Source organism: Hibiscus syriacus, unplaced genomic scaffold, assembly GCF_006381635.1.
Source record: "Hibiscus syriacus cultivar Baekdansim isolate YM2019G1 unplaced genomic scaffold, ASM638163v2 tig00110469_pilon, whole genome shotgun sequence".
Taxonomy (NCBI): Eukaryota; Viridiplantae; Streptophyta; class Magnoliopsida; order Malvales; family Malvaceae; genus Hibiscus; species Hibiscus syriacus.
In genome coordinates, this window is record NW_024062751.1 from 678,539 (window position 1) to 697,554 (window position 19,016).

The 19,016-nt window shown below is 35.0% G+C and overlaps 1 pseudogene; it reads left to right on the top strand.

The window, feature by feature from the left end:
- Positions 1 to 586: 586 nt before the first annotated feature.
- Positions 587 to 18,486, top strand: LOC120127528 (annotated as a pseudogene).
- The last annotated feature ends 530 nt before the right edge of the window (positions 18,487 to 19,016 follow it).

Genomic DNA, 19,016 nt, shown 5'->3' on the forward strand with positions numbered 1-19,016 from the left:
GTTATGTTATATCATTTAACTAGAAATATTATAAAACACAATAACATATTAGGTAACGCTTATATAATGTAATAGGTAGCGCTTATATAATAAAATAGACATTTAACCGAAAATATTACCAAGTACAATAACACATTAGGTAACACTTATATAATGTAATAGGTAGCGCTTATATTGACATATTTTCTCATAAAATCAGTAAATTTTGTAAACTCAAAAGACTTAAGCTTATGTTGAGGAAGTTTAATCATGAGAAATATGTTGATATTTCTAGCAAGGATATTGAGAAAAGGGGCAATTGGAGAGGTAAAAAGCCCTGATTTTGTCTAACCCTAATTTAGGTAGTGTGGCCGAGGAAAATATTTGCATTTGGAGCTTGAAGATCTGGAAAGGGCTGAGAGATTGTTTTATCTATAGAAAGATAAGATAGCTTGGTTACATGAGGGTGATAGGTGCAAAAAAAAATTCACTCTCATGTGGCAGTGAAAAAGAAGTGTAATACTATTTAAAATTTACTTGATGATGATGGAAATAGATTGGATTCTTTTGAAGCTCTTCTAAGTTAGTGAGGTATTTTACTAAGCAGATGGGGAATGCTGATGTTAATGTTGTGGGCTGTAATATGGATGTTTTGGAAGAATTGCTTGATTACTCTATGCATGCTTAGGTAGGGGAGAGTCTGGTTAGGGAAGTTTCTTTGTTTTTTCATGGGAAAGATAAGGCTCCGGGGCCTGATGGTTTTACGTCGGGGTTTTTTCAAGTTGAATGGGATATTGTGGGAAGTTATTTTGTGGCTTTTGTTAAACATTTCTTTGTTTTTTCTAGCTTACTTTCTGCTTTTAATGCTACTACCATAACTTTGGTTCCTAAAATCCCCAATTCTAGTTTGGCTAAAGACTTTAGGCCTATCTCGTATTGCTCAGTCGTTTACAAAACTATTATTAGGTCCTGGTGGGTCGACTCGCTCCTTATATCCCTAATATGGTATCTTCTAGTCAGTCTACCTTTTCTAAGGGTAGAAATATAATTGATAATACTCTTCCTGCCTAGGAAATTGTCAAAGGTTATAGTAGGAAGGGACTTTCCCCTAGGTGTGCTATTAAAGCTGACCTTCAAAAGGCTTTTGACTCTCTTAGTTGGGGTTTTATTTGTAGTGTTTTGAAGGGGCTAAGGATTTTTGATCAATTTTGTTATTGGATCAAGGCTTGTGTTTTTGGTGCTAGGTATTATATTTCTTTGAATGGTTCTTTTGTGGGATATTTCAAGGGTGAAAGGGGGTTAGACATGGGGATTCTCTTCCCCCCACATGTTTGTTCTTGTTGTGAATGTGTTGTCTAGGCTTTTGGAGGTTGCTACTGCTAGGAGAGTTTTTCTTATCACCCTAAGTGTAGGAAGGTGGGGTTAACATATTTTTCTTTTTCTAATGATGTCATTATTTTTTGCGAGGGGTCTTTGGATTCCATCTTGGGGGTTAAGGGGGTTCTGGAGAAGTTTTATGAATTTTTGGGCCTTAAGCTTAATGTTTCAAAGACTAAAATGTTTGTTTCTGGTATGTACGTTGATTTGGTGGATTGACAGGAGGTTACTTGTTTTAAAATGGGTAGCTTGCCTTTAAGTATTTGGGGGTCCCTTTGGTGACTCATAAGTTGTCTGCTAAGGATTACTCGGTTTGGTGGAAAAGAAGAAGGCTAAACTAGGGCTTTGGTCTAACAAATGGTTCTCTTATGTTTGTAGATTGCAATTGGTGAAGGTTGCGCTATTTAACATTGCCAATTTTTGGTGCAGGCAACTGATTTTACCTGTTGTTGTTATAAGGAATGTTGAGCAGTTATTGTCTAGATTTTTCTGGAAAGGTGGGGATGTGTCTGCCAAGGGTACTAGAGTGAGTTAGGGTAGTATTTGTGTTCCCAAGGCTGAGGGTGGTTTGGGTGTGAAAAGTTTAGTCTGTTGGAACAAAGTTTGTGTGTTGGTGTTGCTGAAGAATTTGCTTGCTTTTGAGTTTCTTTGTGGGTTGCTTGGGTGCAAAGTTATGTCTTTAAGGGTAAAGATTTATGGCAAGTGGAAAGCAATGTCTCTTTTAGTTGGGTGCTGAGGAAGGTGCTGAAGCTTAGAGATGAGACTCGTCTTTTAGTTTCTGATGGGGCTCAGTTCTCTGCCCGGTGGTGGTGAAATGAGATTAGGGATAGGAGACCTAAGGTTGATTGGCATAGACTCATCTGGTTTTCCTTTTATTTTCCTAAGAATTCTCTCATTGCTTGGATGGTTGTTCTTGATAGACTCCCTACTGTGGATTGTCTGAAGAGGATGGGATTTAACGTTGATGATGGTTGTAGATTGTGTGGAGAGGGTGGTTTAGATGCTTGTATTCATATTTTTTTAATATTCTTTTACTAGCAGGGTTTGAGAGGTTATCCTTGGGCTTTTTAGGATTCAAAGGTCTGTGGGGAATTGGGAAGAGGAGCTTGGATGAGCAGTGGCTTACCTAAAGGGTAAATCTCTTATTGTTCACATTTTGAAGGTTACTTGGTGTGCTTTTATTTACTGCATTTGTGAGGAATGAAATCGAAGACAATTTAGGGGGATTAGTAGGAATTTTGGGGATGTTGTTGATACCATTAAAGAGATTGTTAGGTTGAGTGTTCATAGGCAGACTATTGGTCAAGATGTGATTAATTGCAATCTTTGTACAACTTGGGGCATTCTTGCTCATTAGGGGGTTGTTTTGATTTTGATTGGTTTTGTTATTTGTAGCAGTGTATGAACTGTTTTCTTGAATAATAAAGTTCGATTTATCCACAATAAAAATTAACCAAAGAAAGAAGAATGATAGGAGGAGGCATTTAGTCATGGGAGGTTGAATCCTTCTATAGGAAAGTGAACAAACAAGACCTAGAAGTTTGATTCTAGATCCAAGCAACCAAAAACTCAAGAAACATAGACCAAAAATAGTATACATCATTTACAAGAGTCGAGTACAAGCCGACAAAAGTAGTGAATTTAGTTGCAGATACTATGTTAATCCTCTTAATGGGAACAGATCGATCAATCACTAATTATAAGGTCAAACCCAAATTAAAAAAGGAAAAAGTCATACTTTTCATTAATATAGAAGATGGGGGCAAGAATCGAGAGAGAAAAAAGATCACGAAAGACGCACAAGATAAGCCGGTTGACGCCAACAATGAGGGCTACTTTGGTAATTACATGATTGCCCCCATTGATGAGTTTAACCAATGCCATGGAGGTATGAGTTTTCCATGCTTAACTCCTGAACCCACCATTCGGTCCTGTCATTTCCTTCGTTCCCACTCAAATCGAATAATAAGAAAAAAATAAAAATGAGAAATCTTTTTAGGGATTTGGAGTACGAGAGTGGGATAACTGAAGTACCACCTCAATTAGTGAATGGGTTTTGGTTCATGTTAGGTGACTAAACAAAAAGGGCGACTAAAAGGAAACAAAATGGAAATACTGAAATTCCATGATAACTAAGCACGCAGTAGTTTTTCAGTTTTTTAAATCCAAAAAATCACTTAAATATTAAAATATTATCGATCAGACATATATTCCTCAAATTTTACCAATCCAACACCCTTTCTGATAAAGGGATAATAAGGCGCGTTATGTGAAACACACCTTGCATATGTGGAGGGAAGCCGCGTTGTAGGGGCGCGCCTTCCATGGGTTTTGTCTGAGCTGGTGCCATGGTGGATGCTACAGGATGCACCTCTGAAGGCACATTTTGGGGCATTCGCCTTTTAAACCTAGATATAGTTTAAGGTTTTCAGTTTAGGTTTTTTAGGTTAAAGTTGTTTAGGATTAGATTTTTAATGTTGAAGTGGTTTAGGGGTTTTAAGTGGTTTTAGGTTTTTTAAAGTGGTTTAAGGTTTTTTAAGTTGTTTAGGGGTTTTTAATATTTATAAGTTAGATAAAAATTAAAATCTTGATTTTGATAAATAAACATTAAACTGAAAATAATAAATTTTAAACATTAAATTGTCAAAAAAATATATATATAAGAAAATAACACCTTTTAAAATAAACAAGCTCAAATGACATTAATTGAAAGAAAAAGAAATAATACAAAATAGGATTTCAAAAACTACAATTACATGAGTTATGCTAAGTGATTACGTGATGATAAAAGAAATGGACATTTTTTTCCTATTGTGGCCTAAGTTTCTACAATGCCCACATCTTTTGTTTTCTTTTGACGTCTCTCGAATATACATATTACAATGAATTCGAGTGGATTTTGGACGACCTGCCTCCCTTAATAAGGACGTATCTGGTATAATCGTACGCTCAATATGAATCTCATTTGGATATTTCTTATTACTTATGGGGGGAACTCAAATTCGTATACCTTAAATACTTCTGAAAGTTGATATACGGGATCCAAAAAATGTTTATATTCTTGACGAGAATATGAGCAAGTTGCTATGACATGGGAGCATGAATATTTCAGAGCTTGAAAAAACCCACAGGCACACCATATTTCGTGTAGAATAACTTTGAAAGAGTTAGCTTCAATCCCTTGAAAAGGTCGTGGCATTTCTATGACACGAAATAATTCATGGGTTAGAGAAAAGTTTATTACCAACATTTCATTTGATGCAACAACTTTTTTCTATACATTTGGTACTATTCTTGTGTGATAAATATGGTCGTTTTGCATCCAAGTTAGAGCTTGTCTCCTGAGCTTGGCATAAAACACTCTCAAACGAAAATACATCATTTTAACCAATGCACTTACTGTTAAATGGCGCCCCACTTTAAGGTTGAATTGATAACCTCAACCAAATTGGTTGTCATATGTCAATAACGATATCCCCCATTGTATGCATTTGTCCATATTTATTTGTTGATGGAGCTGATGTAATTGTATCCTTGCTCTTTTTTCCTCACAAATTTTGAAGTATGGACTCAAACCTTTGAGTTAATAGTTCGTAACCTAAGCGTCATATGTAGTACTTACTGTTAAGTTCCCATAAAAAATGAAAATGATTGAGAAATAAAATTAGGAATCATGACTTACCTATGCGCATAAGTAATTGGCATTCATCATTCTTCTTAAATTTTCCATGATAGTTTGCTGTAATATGTCAGATACAATACCGATGTAGGACATGAGGTTGTTGTCACATTGGACCCAAAGAGTCTATTGCTGCTTTGATCCCAACTCTGCAGTCTGAAATGATACAAATTTTCCCCTCGTGAAAACATGTAAACGTAAGCTTTTGAGGGAAAAAACCCAAGAATCTGTATCTTTTCCTTCAACAATGGCAAAAGCAACTAGAAGATTGTTGTGATTACCATCTTGAACAACTGTCAATAATAAAACTTTATTGTATTTTCCATACAAGATGTCTCATCAATTTAGACCACGAGCTTATAGTATTTCACAGCATTGATGCACTGTGTGTAAGTCTAAAAAAGGGTAGAATTGGCTTCGATCGCGAAGCACTCGACCATTGTAGTATGCATGACAAGTTTCGAAGTCAACTATTGTCCCAGGATTCAGTTTGCGCACTACATTAAACCAACTTGATAGTTCATTGTAAGATGATCTCACTCACCGTGTAGTTTTATAATGACATTATGTTTTGTATTTTATGCTTTCCTGTAGGAGACGCTGTACCCATATTGAGATTATATAGCTGAAATTAGCATTGTAATAGCTATGTAGGAGCTTGCTTTGACCATGAGCATGATGGTTTGGCAAATAATGTTGGAGTCCAAGTTGGGATAGTCCTGGTTGATCCCTCTAGCACAATATGTATGAGGATCGTTGTATATTGTTAGTTTCCATATGTTGTTCTTCCTCATCTTCTTTGATACACGAACCATCTAGTTGCATCTATTATCATGTTGGACACAGTGGCATACATATTTTTTATGGTGGATTGATCGACTTAGAATGAACAGAATTATGAATATTGAATTATTAATTGTAATCATCGGTTCATCTTTGGATGAAAACACTATTTTGATATGTAATTCACCATAATTGACTGATGAGTTAAATCTGTAGTCACCAACAATAGGCATATCCAAAATTTTTGGCTCGTACATTGGATCATAGTCAGCTTCAGACATGTGTGCTGGAGGTTCGGTTCGTACCATATTTCATCTACATCATCACCGGAGTCCATGTTGAATTACGGTGATTTGGGCTCAACAAATTGTCCCGTCTCAGCATTATCCACACCTAGCTCATGAAGAAGTTCTTCTGGTAGAGACGAGGGTTCCTCTGTGATGTTGATATTTAGGTCGAACAAGCTGGTAGTTGAATGTCTCCCCTTGAACTTGAATGCTCGTGTCATATGAGTTTTAAACTGAGTGATGTGTCGAAGATATCTTCATATTGAGGTCGAAGAAGCTCGCAGTTGAATGTCTCCCATTGGAACTTGATGGCATCATGTCAAATGGGTATTGAAAATATTGTTGTATCGAAGGCATCTCCATATTCAGGTCAAAGAAATTGGTAGATGAATGCATTCCTTTTGAATTGGAAGGGATGTTGCCATATGAATTGTTCATGGAGCCACTTCGGTAGAGATCGTAACTAGTTATTGATAAGTCTATCCTCATTGAACTTGATAGAATGATACCAGGACATGGATTTGCCATTAACAAGGTGAAATCATTACACATTACTTGATTTGGGCTACCAACTTAATCAGTTTGTTGAGCCTTCCCACAAAGAATAATGACATGCCACGAACCGCAGTCACTTCAACAAATGTGGCATACGTTTGTATAACAACGTCTGAATTTTGATTTTGAGCATCAACCATCATAGCAATATCATCATCGTTATAGAGATCGAACGTTGTATAAATTAATGGAAATAGTTTAGTAGGAAATCTTTATTGAAGTGAAGACAGTCTTCTAGTAATTCCAACATGAACCTTCATTGAAATTTTGCTGATTAGCTCCTCAAGAGTGATGTTTCTCTTGAAGGATAAGGTGATATAATGAGTTCATACGAAGAAAATGCCGGTTTCATCTTCCTGAATTTCTTTATCATGGTAAAAAATAGCTGAAATACGCCTTATTTTGAGATTGAGAGTTTGAGAGTTTTAAAGATTGAGAGTTAAAAGGTTTTAGAAGTTTTATAGATGTAGTGGATGAAATTTTTAGTGTTGATTCTTATATATTTAAAAACGAAAAGGGAAAACGCTTCCCTTGAACGAGCTTTTCTTTTTTTGTTAGAGATTCTCTGAGAAAAGGAAAAACACTTCCCCTGGAATACTCTTTTCCTCTTTGTCGGATTTTATATGGAAGTCTCAATCTATTATATTAAGATATCTTTAGATAGTATGGGAAATATTCCCGTCAGACCAATATAATGTTTGATGGGATGAGACACTTTAACATGGCAGAGATTCTCTGACAAAAGGAAAAACGCTTCCCCTGGAACGTGTCTTTTCTTTTTTTCTGATTTTATACGGAAGTCTTAATCTATTATGTTGGGATTTCTGTAGGTAGTAGGGGAACTATTCCCATCAGAATAATAAAATGTTTGATGGGATGAGACACTATGATATGGTAGAGATTCTCTGAGAAAAGAAAAAACGCTTGCCCTGGAACGCACATTTTTTTCGTCAGATTTTATCAGGAAGTCTTAGTCCATTATGCTGAGATTTCGATAGATAGTATGGAACTATTCCCATCAGACCGATATAATGTTTGATGGGATGAGACACTATGACATGACAAAGATTCTTTGAGAAAAGGAAAGACGCTTCCCGTAGAACGCGTCTTTCCTTTCCGTCAGTCAATTATGTAGAAGTTATGATATTGGGTTTGGCAGTTGGTGAACTATATATATGAATAGAATCAAATGGTCATCACAGAAGGTTTTATTTTATCATTTTCAGTATATTATCTATCATTTTCAATTGTAGTCAAATATTCATTATCTTATCTCCAAAATGATATATTAGCTGGGATTTTACGTTACGCTATTTCTAATTCTATTGAGGATTACCTCAACCTTCGTTTAACTTGTTAGGACTTTTGCTTGGCTTCAAATTCCATATTTATATTTGTAAATATTCGACTTCATCAATATGCCCTGAAACCCTTGGATCGTTATGAATGGTTGCTTTTATGAAAGGCTTATATTTCCATAAATCTAGATGTATTGTTTAAGGAAGTTATAATTGAGTGTTTTTCAAAGTAATGTGTCAATATTAAAGTTGGTTGTCTTATCTTGAAGCAAGCCTCTAGCATGGGTATTATCGAAGGAACTTATGCATTAGGTATACAATTACTTCACATAAAAGAGAGGTTGCAAGAATGTTATCAACTGTTATACACTCTTCACCCAATGCATCTAAAGATGAAGCAAAAAGAGCTTACCCATTGTAGAAGTATCACTATATCTACTATTGCTAATTTTTTTCAGTTACATACATAAAAAAGATTCCACAAACATATTGCTCATGTGATGACATGTTTAAAGGTTGCTTCTAATGTTTCTGGAATCGTGAAAGCAATATTATAATGGATTTTGTTTGTAGTATGACTAATTAAATTCAATATGATATTATAATAGGCTTTGATTAAAAAACGAAACATAAACATTCCATTAAAGAACAAACTATAAACATGGACATACAAATTTTCTTATTGATGTTTTAATCCCAATTACGTTGGAACCAAGCTTCGGGGTCTTCATCATCTATTTCTGTTTGCCCAGACTCACTTTTCTTAGTTTGTTTGGTATTTGAAATGGAAACAACATCCTCAACAACATCAAACTCTACAAACAAATCCATATAAGATACATAATGAGAATAGTATGTCTCAATTATACCATAAATGTCGACATTATCAATTAGAGGAATCCACCTGAATGATAGTGTCAGTCTAAAATATAATGAACATATTCTCCTTTTTCCTCCTAGTTGAATATGCCTTTCTATTTTAAACTTCTACTCCTCTAGTACTTTTGAAAGACATGTGCATAAATTTGTAATCATAAAAAGCAACTGCAAAAATAGTAGCCATCTTAGCAAAAAAACTCAAGCTTTTCCTTTGAAATAGTGAAATATTTGTAGATATTTTCTGTTTCAAGTGAGATTTAAATAGATTGAGTTCACACAAATTTATAGGCCTTCAAGAATCCTTATAGAATTATTAGGTTTTATCTTTTTCCTTAAGATAAACATTAAATAGAATATAAACATTAAATACAAACATTACAATTAAATAATAAAACATTAAGAATCAAAATATATAAAAAAAACATAATTCATTTCATTTGCTGATAAATAAAAAAATTAAATAATTACAAAATATACAATTTTATCGATGTTTGCGTCTTGAATGTGTTCCACAAGGTGGTGGTTGTCTATTTCGATGAGGGTTTCCTTGTATAAGTTATTTTTTCTCCCCACTCTCATCATGATGATCATCATCATCATCATCAAGGACATCAGCTATATTTTGTTGATGAGGGATGAATGACGATGTAGCACCAACATATAATAAGGACTTTGGAGGTGTATGACTAACCATCCCACCTCTTATAGAGAACTATGAAAACTGTGAAAGTATCGACATCAATGTCTGCGATCCATACTGAGTTGAAGGTGTCTGTGTCTGTGGTGGAGCATTACCTGCAAGATAAGTAGCATATTAAGCCCATGCTAGATCTATAGGCATAGCAATATAATATCCGCCATGAGGAGTCATAAAACCCTATGGTGACTGTATGTAACCGTGTAGTAGTGGCATCTGAATCGGTTGGGGTGGCATCTAAATCGATTGTGGTGGCATCTGAACCGGAAGTGTACCCATGTATAGTAGTGGGCTAGGAATGTAAATCGATGGTGACGGTGGCTACTATGATGGTTCGGTAATATAGTTTAGGACTAGCCTGAAGCGTCTACTCTCTGTCCACGAGTCGAGAGACGATGATGCTCCCGCCTCGTGCTTTCTCGGAAAGTAGGAATGAGTTTCTGTTCATGTTGAACCACGAATAATAGTCAGCCACCACTGAATAACATATCAGAGGCACAACCGCCATCCATACATCTAATGAGACACTCAAGTAAGGTGGGATAGAAAGCCTCATTTCTTTAGTAGAACAAAGAGCCCATTGGAACTAAATATATATATATATATATATATATATATATATTCTTATCAAAATAATATTCTAATTATATAACGATAATTAAAGGTAAATATTAAAATTTAAATAAGTATCTCTATAGCAACCTTTTGATCAATGAGTAGCCGAATTTTTTCCAATTTGCCCGATATATCACGATGATTTTTCCTTGTATATGACCATCAATTCAATGTAAAAAGAATATTTCATTATATACTCAAAAAATTATTTATATACAAACTTAGTATTAAAATTACCATAACAGTAACGGGAAGACAAACGAGTCATTCATGACTAGACATAAAAAAGGCATGTGATACCACGCCTATGATTGGAGAAGAATGAGACATTTGCCAATAGCAGTTTTTTGATAATCCGTTGCCCGACACATTTCTCTATACAAAAATGTAAAAACTGCGGAGCCCCAACTGAATGTGCCGACAACTCAAAAATATCGAGGTAACGTAACAACATACAATGAACTTGGTTGCGAGATTTGCCTTGCATCAAGATCCCTCCTATGAGTTGTAATATGTATGCCCGGGCAAATTTTTTAGCGTGATCCTTGGAACAATTTTCACTCAATTGTGGAAAATTGTTTCACAACCATGATAACAGTATTCAACCACCGTTGAAATCATGTGAGATATCTCCAAGATACTCCTGGCACAACAAATGCCAATGATCATCTGTCACACCATAAATAACATCTTCATCTACCAAAAGCCCCAACTGTATATAAACATCCTTCTGCGTAATAGTGCACTCCCACACAGAAGATGAAATGTGTGTCTATAGTCTCCACCTCTCAATTGCTGCAAAAATAAGAGTAGGTTCGAGTTTATAGTGTCATTTATGTTTCACTATGCAACCAAATCCAATATCGGCTAAATACGACCAGACATGAAGCGATATCTCTAACGTAGCGTTACGAATAAATGGTTCTAATATACAATCATTCTCCTAATTAAATAAATAGTATACGAATTAAAATATAAACTAATACTAAAAAATGAATTAATAAAATATTTACAATAATTTAAATAACAAAATTTAATATTGTTACCGTATTAGAAAAATGACTCGATATATGATCCTCATCCAATTGAAACATTATGTCTTCCATTTTACAACTGCAAAAAATAATAAAAATAATTAGTACAATAAAATATTATAAAATAAAAATATTAAATAAATATAATAAAATAAAAAAAATATTTTTACTTTCTAAAAACTATGACAAAATCTACTTAAAGCTTGATAAAAGAAAGAATGAGAGAGTAATGTATGTGTTTTTGGTATGATTTGAGTGTTGGATGAGGGGATATTTATAGCGGGAGGGGGATAGGTTTGGGGGGGGATTTATGGCCGGTAGGTGAATATTAAATGGAAGGTACGCCCCGTGCAACGCTCCTTCCCATGTGGCAGCATTTTTCCCGTAAAGGCGCATCCTGGGAATGCGCCTTCCCATCGTGGTGCTAGCTCGAACAAAACCCATGGAAGGTGCCCTTGCAGTGTGTCTTCCCTTCGCGTGTGCAAGGCGCGATTCACGCAACGCGCCTTATTATCACATTGTCAGAAATGGTGCTAGATTGGTAAAATTTAGAGAATTGGTGCTTGATCGGTAATATTTTAATATTAGGATGATTTTTTATAAAAGCGCCTAGTTTTTCCGCAAGATAGCCTAATTTAAAATTAAGGAATTACAAAAATATTTTAAAATCAAAACATTTTCGGTTGGACGCAATCTAAAATATAAAGTTTTTAACATTTTTGGTCGACCAAAAATGTTAAAAATAAGGTTTTCAATCGAAAAAATATTAAGAAAAAATTAACAATTTAGGTTGCTCCCAACTAAAAATGCTATGTTTTTTTATAACATTTTCGATCGCTCATTTCCTTAATCTTAAATTAGGTTGTATTTCCTTAGAATCTCCCATTCACACCACAAAAAGAAAAAACAATCATTTTGGATTGAATTTTTCCTTAAAATCAAATTGTAGTTTTGATTCAAATAGTAGGCATTGGAAGAAGGACTATACAAAGCTGAAGGAAAAAGAAAAACACAGCAGATGCATTCGATTGTGTTCTTTCCATCTCTCTTCTGTTTGGTCTCTTTGAGTATTGTTAAAATTTGTTTGTAGTAATTATTTAAGTTTAATAAGGATTTGTCTTGCAAGTGATTTCACTTGTAGTCATAGACCTGCCTTGAGTGGTGATGAACACAAAAAGTTGTCTTCGTAGATGAATAGTTAAAAGGATAATTGATAATTATTTTTAGAACATTATCTTAAAATACAATATTTATTCATTTTAATTGGACACCTACTATTTGTAGGATCTTTAATGATTTAAACCCTATAAATTCATATGATTTATTATTAGTATTTTGTATACTTGTTTATACGTGGATCCCCATTTTTTGCAAACTACTTATTAATTTACATTTTATATTGAGACATAATAACAAAATTACTCTAAAGTATGTTTAAATGATTATATTAGTTTATATATTTTTTTAGCATGTTAGCCCTCAAAGTTTTAAATTTTGATCAAAATATTCCCTTTTGAAAAGAAATATTAGCTAACGAACTATCAACACATATTTTTGACATGTTATTTTTACACGTGTTTAATTACTGACATGACATATGTTACATCACTAAAATGATGACATGATATGTATCACGTTGCTAAAGTGATGATGTAATATATGTCAGATCACTTAAAGTGATACAATGTTATATGTCACGCCATCTAAAACAATAATATATTACGTATCACATAACTCAAAATGATGATATATCATAGGTTACACAAAAATTTTGATATTACATTTACAATCTTAAAAATTTTAATTACAAGATTTGAACTATTGTTGTGCTAATGTTGAGGTATTATCGGGTAAACTAAGCCCGCTCCATTAGAATTATGGATGGCCTAAATCAACCGCAAACCCATCATCCGTCCCAGGGAAAGAAAGAAATCTTCCATCTCAATCGGCTTTTTTGGTCCTTTAGATCAGATGGAAAGAAAGAAACTTAATTATAATAAGGTGTGACGAGATGGTAACTCATCCTGTGATTTAGAGTATGATCCTTGTTTGTAAATATATCATATTATTAGATATCAACTCAAATAGTAATTAAAAATTAAGTTGAATTTGTTATAATTTTACTGCTCGAATATTATTTAGTGATTAAGTTTATTTAATTAAATTCTTATGGAGTAAAGATCATTGTGACTGAGTATCTGATTATCTAAATAGAGAATATATCTTAGTCTTTAGAATTATGAGAGATAATTATTCTAGGGAGTTGTAATTCTTTTATAATATTCGTAACTTTCTAGGATTTACGTTGTAGAGATTAATTTTGTATGAATGTTGTGAGAGTGATTTGAGATACTTTAAGTTTTGGTGTAGATATCAAATTTTAGGATACATATTATATTATGTATTTGTGCTCTTTGTAATCTTTTCGTTTTTAGTGAATTATTCTTTTCATCCATAGAAATAAATAAGACTGAACCACGTTAAATATCGTCTCTTCAACCATTCATTCACTCGCATTCTCTGTATCAGTTAGACCATCAAAGTGGGAATGATGTGGAGGAAATTGACATCCTGATCAAGTACCTAAAAGAAGGAAAAAGGACCCCCAAAGGGCTATAATTATATAAATTTATAAGATCTGTAGCCGGAGACAGCAAAACCCACAATCAGCGCGAGTGTGCACTTATTCTTCTTCAATTGTCTTCATCTATTATCTTTAGTTTCCTTGATTCTTTACTTTCCATTCCTTTTTCCTCCGTTGGTATGGGGAATATTTTAAGGAAGGGCATGCTGGTGGATAGTTATCATTGTTGAAATAATAAATGAGGACAGATATATTTTATGGTACACGTATTGTATGACTGATAAAAAAGTATCACTACAGAAAATCCAACCATTATTAAAAAAATTATAAAGATAATAAACCCTGAACGTACATATAAACCGATAAAAGATTGATGCCTAACTGTATGTAACGGATGGTCTGACTCTGAACATATATATGTACGACTGATGGCTAGTGATGAAGATGAAGGGAATCTCATTGGCTATGGGGCCATTTTAGATGTTGGAAAAACCATCCAGTACTAAATATCATAGAATAATATATAAAATGGATGCCATATCGGAATATGTTATTCAAGCTAAAAGAAACATGGGATGAGCATCTAAGTTCCAGGATCGACCCCCCACCCTTTGAGTGAAATATATAATATAAAAGAAACATGCAATGGTTCATATCGAATTTCGGTGATACGAATGTTGAAAATTACAGTAATGTAGGGGCATCGATTGCCTTTACAAAGAAAGGAACCCTTCTTTGCTTTTCACTTTGATTCCCCTATTCATCTCCCCCAACCACAGCTTTTTGTTTGCAAAACCGACCATCTTTTTTTTATATTTATTAACATAGTCCGACGTAGAGATAAAAAGAAACACGGCCGATTGTAATTCAAACGATATGGGAAATTCAACACTTCTTTTAGGGCATGAGAATCTGAGAGATGCCGTTAATTGCTCTTGACATAAATTTCTGCGTCCATCAATGGTCGTGGCCTAATTCATCAGCAGCTAGTACGTATATAATTAGAAGAAACAAACAAACACTGCATAGAATTATGACCTCTTTTGCCTTCATATACAAAAACAAAGACTTATGGCTTTAAAGCCAAATTCCAATGAAGATTCGAGTCTAGTATGATGCACATTTAAAAGTACCAATTAACAAAGACAAAGTGAAATGAATAATTTAATATTATTACATGGATGTTTACGACAAGACTTGATGATCGAACTTGAAACACTTCAACGTGAGATTTGCATTATGCAAGAATCAGTTCACCTCTTTGCCACTTTTCCCCGTATCAATCATGTCTTAACCTATCGAACAAAGGAAGGGAATGACACACACAAAAATAAAAGAAATTTGAGTAAATGTTTTTGATTGTGTTCTTTAAATTTGAATGAATGAGATAAGAGTAAGTCTCTGTTTATAGTTGAACCTCTTTTGTCCAACGATCTTGATCATTTATAGTGGCGGTTAAGGATAAAACGTATCTTACATAATTTTTTATCTAAGAAAATTAGATCGTTCCTATTAACACATTCTATAGATAAGAGATTACATCGATTATAAAAATAAATCAAAAGCGAATGTAGTATTTTAATGAGCATAAAACCAGTAATCTTTTTTTACCATAATCAATGTCCATGGACTTTTCATCATTCTCCAAGGGAAGGGTAAGATGGGCTCCCACATAGAAAATTAAACACTAATAATGTATTATTCAATTTAATTAATCAATATATTAAATTATAGTAGTCATAAAAAAACTTTTAACACATGGGTTCTCTCTCTTTCCAAATTCCAACCATATATAATGTGTGTTTATTTATATGCTCTTTCCAAATTCCAAGTTAAAAACGAACTTGCTAACTTCTCTCCCTTCTCATTATTCCCCCAGGTCACAGTACAGCTACGTTAGCAGCAGCACCTTCAGTCCAAAAATCTGCGACAATATATCACTTAGCCATAACTCTGAACTTGATAGCACCGAAACCAGAACATGGCAGCAGTAGTGGCACACTGGGAGCTCTGTATCCCATAACTCTGAAGGTAAATCAAGGACCAATAGCAACATCACGTATTCGCCACTATTCTTAGTGCATAAACATTAGTTTATCTCTTTTGTGCGACTCTTTTCACAGTTCGAAGAGATCGTCTACAAGGTCAAGTTGGAGCAGAAAGGCTCGTGCTGGGGTGGCTGGATTACCCGAGAAAAGACCATACTCAATGGTATCACGGGCGTTGTTTGTCCAGGAGAAATACTAGCAATGTTAGGTCCATCGGGAAGTGGTAAAACCACCCTCCTTACGGCTCTCGGAGGCCGCCTCACCGGCGAACTATCTGGAAAGATAACATACAATGGCCAGCCTTTTTGTGGTGCCATAAAGCGAAGAGTGGGATTCGTGGCTCAGGATGATGTTTTATACCCTCATCTGACAGTGACCGAGACCCTTCTATTCACTGCACTGCTGAGGCTACCTGACAGCATGATCCGAGATGAGAAAGTCCGATATGTGGACGGAGTTATCGCTGAGCTGGGACTCACGAGGTGCCGGAATAGCATGATCGGGGGGGCGCTTTTTAGAGGAATATCAGGAGGGGAGAAGAAGAGAGTTAGCATAGGCCAGGAAATGTTATTCAACCCGAGCTTTCTTTTGCTAGATGAGCCCACCTCGGGTTTGGACTCGACCACGGCACAACGGATCATGAACAGGATCAAACGCCTGGCTAGTGGGGGCAGAACTGTTGTCACCATCATTCATCAGCCCTCTAGTCGACTGTATCACATGTTCGACAAGGTTGTTTTGCTCTCCGAGGGCTGCCCTATCTACTACGGTTCGGCATCGGCTGCCCTCGAATATTTTTGCTCCATTGGTTTTTCAACATCCATGATTGTCAATCCAGCTGATCTCTTACTTGACCTTGCTAATGGTAATTTTTCAGCTCTGCTTCTTCTATTGCTTGTATGTTGGAGATTAGACAATGATTTCTTACTTCCTGAACATGTCCAATGTAGGAATCGGACTGGATTTCGCTCATTCAGTGGAGCAAGTTGAGAGCACAGAACAAGAACAGAAATCTGTGAAGGATGCTCTTATTTCTGCCTACGAGAAAAACATTTCTGTAAGACTTAAAGCCGAGCTTTGCAATGCAGATGGTAATAGCTGCATGAATACAAGAGCAGCTTCTGCAAGTAATTTTCTCTGAAATCCATCAAATTTCCTTGATTACTCATTAGTTTAAAGCTGAACTGAAGTAGTAATTTTTCATGCATTAACTAATGCAGGGAATGACAAATCAGAACAGTGGTGCACAAGTTGGTGGCATCAATTCAAGGTGCTGCTCCAACGAGGGGTTAGAGAAAGGCGGTATGAAGCCTTCAACAGGCTTCGAATTTTCCAAGTCATCAGCGTCGCTGTACTCGGTGGACTCCTATGGTGGCACACCCCGGCTTCTCACATCGCAGACCGTGTAAGACCTCGTCTTTGATAACCAATGCAGTAATTAAGTAGCAATGGTGACATTGATGCTAAACAAATGCTTTTTTGCATCTTCTAAAACAGATTGCACTTCTGTTTTTCTTCTCCGTTTTCTGGGGACTCTATCCACTCTACAATGCTGTATTCACATTTCCTCAAGAAAGAAGAATGCTAATCAAGGAACGATCATCCGGGACGTACCGCCTTTCGTCTTACTTCCTCGCTAGAATATTCGGTGATCTATCGTTGGAGCTCGTTCTCCCGATAGCCTTCGTGTTCATAATCTATTGGATGGGTGGTCTTAAACCTGACCCTGTTACCTTCATCCTATCTCTGCTGGTGGTGCTTTACAATGTGCTTGTCTCTCAAAGCCTGGGACTAGCCATCGGGGCTATTCTCAAGGACGTTAAACAAGCCACTACATTTGTTGAAAATTAAACCAACTTTCGGTGGAAAATTGGATTTAATTAATCTACCGAATGACAAATGTCAAAAAGGGTGGCTTTGTGTTGAAAATTAATAATAGTAGAAATGCACTTTTAGTCATTGTAATTTAGGGTATTTACAAATTAGTCCTTAAGCTTCAACTATAAATACCTTAGCTCATTTAGCTTCAAAATCATCTCAAAGCATTCTAGCTTTCTTCCAATACTAGAGAGAATTTAGAGAGTTTCTTGAGAGTTGTTTTCTCCTTTTTATCAAGAGAGAATTATCATTGTTTTCTCCTTGGTAGATCGAGAGAAGTTGTAATTCATATTTTCTCATAGTGAAATTCTTCTACCGTTGCCCGTGGTTTTTACCCTATATTATTCAGGGGTTTTCCAGGTAAATTTTGTGTCTCTTTTATCTTCATTTTTATTTTCTTAAATTATCAGTTGCGATTTTACTCTATCCGATAGCCGTCTTCCGCAACAACATTAGCTTCAGTAACAACGCTTGTGTTCCTTATAGCCGGGGATACTATGCTCAACAAATCCCGGCCTTCATAGTGTGGCTAAAGTACCTGAGCTATAGCTACTATTGTTTCAAGCTTCTGCTTGGAGTTTAGTACAAGGAGGAGTATTACGAGTGCTCAAAGGACGTATTGTGTTGGGTCGGGGATCTTCCGGCCATCAAATCCGTGGGTCTCAATGATTTGTGGATAGATGTGTGCATTATGGCACTCATGCTGGTCGGATATCGACTCATCGCTTATATCGCTCTTCATCGCTTATATCGCTTATATCGCTCTTCATCGAGTGCGGTTGAGGTAGGTTGATATTTCGGACATGACTGTCGGAAGGAATTTTCCAAAAGTTGGTATACTAATGACTGAGAAGTTGTAATTTGAGGTTGATATTGAAGGTATTTTAAGCAGATGGAATGTTGTGAAAACTCATGCAGTCCACAATTGCAGTAAAGAAAACAGACCCAATACTATAATTTTACTAGGTTGATATTAATGAATCATATTTACTTAATTATAAAAACTTAATTTTATTCTGATTACAATTAAAATTTTAAAATAGATTAATTATAAAGTGATCATTGAGTTTTTTTAATATTTACTTAATAAAAACAATTTAGATAGTGGTGTATTTTGGTGTGTGACATTAGTGATGCATGATGTTCACTGTAAAATTTTCTTGCATTAATTATATTTAATAATTGAAAATTTAACTCATATTTATTTAATAATTAAAGTTTTATAAAATAAGTTTATATCATTAACAGATTTATAATTTAACAAAACTAAATTGTTAAACATTAATTTCTAAATATGATTAAATAGTTAGATTTAGATTTAAT